Here is a 2,765-nt window from a genome sequence, read left to right as displayed (position 1 = left end):
ATTGAACCAGGTCCGATTCCCAGGATCGGACGGTCCGATTCTGAGAATTGGACCACTTCACCAGAACTTAAAATAGAGGGTTTTGAACCTGCCTGACAGTCCTGGCCACCCTGTTCACATCTCTGACCCCCTTGGAAACCCAATTTAGCCCTTAGAAGTTAGAGACTAGACATGGTAACCGAGGATTCACCCCAAACAACTAGACACTGAGCGGACCAAATTTAGAACTTGACTTGACTTTCGGTAACCAACCAACCAACTCTGAAGCAGAATAGAGAACACAGCATGGACTTTCAATAAGACCTTAGATCAGCCAGAACCTACACTTAGAGCCATATCAGGCTACGAACGTGAAGGGAAGAGTGGAGTTTGCATTGAGCATTTCCTACATCCACACCTCACTTTTGATTTTATCGCCAAAGGTGCACTACAAGAAAATAAAAAGCCTGTTTTGGCATTGAGCACTAGAAAGCATGAAGCACAACTTGTGAATAAGATTGACAACTGCTTTCAATAATAAGAAACTCATTAGGAGATATAATAACATCAAGGAACCCACTATTAGGAGAAGATCCCAAAACATAGTTGGGTGCCTGAGAGCCCCATCAATAGGACCTTAAGAGGACACGAAGATCCAGAAGGCGACAACATAGAGGATCGGATGTTGTCAGGCTACTCAAATTGATCGACGACCTTGTGGATCTGGAAGTGGGAGCAATGCCACAATCACGAGGCGGACAAGGAGAGGACTGACCTTGTGGAGCTAGAAGTGGGAGCAATGTCACAATCACGAGAGGACCGATTGGACTTGGGACAATTCCCAGTCTTAGTGCAGGAGTTAGTCAATGAGTACGACTTGTTGACTAGGATGGTAGTTCAGGGCAAACTAGTAGAGGAAGTGGTAGCAAGCCTAGAAGAGGAAAGAAAGGCGATTAGAAAGGCGTTAGAGAACATAATTCCCTATAACCACGAGCAGAAGGCTAGGAAACTCCAACAAGGTGTAGACATGTATGAGGCCCGGTGTGTACTAGCCTTGGTTGGTGCAGCCAAAGCAGGGCCAAATGCAGAGAGAGAACGAGTAGCAGAGGCTGACTTATCATTGAGTGAACTTGTAGCCAATCGACTCATGGATAATACGTTCATTGAGCAGAGCGCAACAACCTTAGCCGCCGCATTTCTCTTGGGATTAGGAGTCACGCAAGGGGCAATCTAGAATCCCTATTTTAGCAAAGCAACTAGACAAGTATGAACCTAGCAATGACCCATATAGCTTTGTGGAGCAATTTGAACAAGTTTGCAAAGAAAACGGTCTCACGGAACTTGCACAATGCTCTAAAGCTTTCAGTCTGTGCTTAGGTGATAAGGGGAAAATTCGGTACACTAGTCTAGATGCAGCTGAGCGCACGAACTTTGCATGTCTTAAGGACCTCTTTATCAAGAGATTCTCTAAGGCAAGGTACTCTGACAATCTCATCGTTCGCTTGATGAATGTCAATCGGAGGGAAAAGGAAGACGTAAGGGACTATGTCACTCATGTGCGTAGCCTCTTCAAGAGGATCCCTACAAATGAGCGACCTAACAAAAAGGCTATGTCTACTGTATTATAAATGGAATTCGAAGCGAGGAGCTCTACAAGGCTTTGGCTAGTAACTCCACTCTACACTGAGAAGGGTTAGCTAGAGTCTTTGAAGAGGCAATAAGGGTAGATGATCAGCTTAGGGAGCGAAGCATGAGGAACACCAGTCGAGACAGTACAAGTCAAAGAGCTCCAGAGCGGTCAACAGTTTTAGGAGAGAGAGAGAACTCTAGCATACAAGATAAGGGAAAGAGTGTTGACCAAGGCCAGGAGTTGGCTGAGGTGAGAATGGAGCTTGCACAATTGCAAGACCAAATGAGGAAACCTGTGTGATCGCATGTGCAGTGTATACATTGTGGCGGTAACCACCTCCCAGCTGAGTGCCAAGATCCTAGATCTAGGCCATGCTCGAATTGCGGTAGGTTTGGTCGTGGCACATTACATTGCAGACTGCCAAGGATATTCCCATATGCGTAGCAATACAACCCTCCATACTTAGGCAATAGGCCACCTAACCTCTTTGGCAGGGGAGCCCAGTTGGCGCTTCTAGCACCAAATGATGCAAGACCAGCCATTCCTAGGCTAGAGATGAACCCAACAAGCATATCCAGACCACCAAGGCCCTATGTAACCCATCCACCAAGTGACGCTCCTGTTCACTATGTGGAAGAACCTAGTGAAGAGGAGACCTACGTGAACCCATACATATCCTATGATGAGGAAGGCAATCCAAACTTGATGGACTACTGACCAGTACCGGTGATGGTGCTAGGTAGAGGAAGAGGCAGAGGCTTTGGAGGACCAAGCCAACATCCAATATCATGCTAGACTTGCGGTCATCTAGGCCATATTTCATCATGCTGCCCGGAAAGGGAACATGCAAACAAGGACAAAGCTGACCTTCGATGCACCGAGTGTGGAATCACACACCTATTTCGTGACTGTCCTAGACGGAAGCCATCAACTAATTCTGCCAACGTGCCCTCAATACCCTTGGGGATGTTCGGTGTGGAGACCTTTGATGGTTTGGATATGCCCATCCCACTACATGACATGACGCAAGCATAGACAAAACAGGCAGGCATCTCATTGCATGGGCCAAGTAACCTGGATGTAGCCTCGTTGGAAAAGAAAAGCCAGAGGAGAAGGAGAAAGAGAACAGATGCAAAGATTGCCCTTAAGATTGAGG

Source organism: Lygodium microphyllum, chromosome 25, assembly GCF_053477565.2.
Source record: "Lygodium microphyllum isolate KBCC chromosome 25, Lygodium_microphyllum_v1.1.10, whole genome shotgun sequence".
Taxonomy (NCBI): domain Eukaryota; kingdom Viridiplantae; phylum Streptophyta; class Polypodiopsida; order Schizaeales; family Lygodiaceae; genus Lygodium; species Lygodium microphyllum.
The sequence above is the reverse complement of the archived record's forward strand: the minus strand, read 5'-3'. Positions refer to the sequence as shown.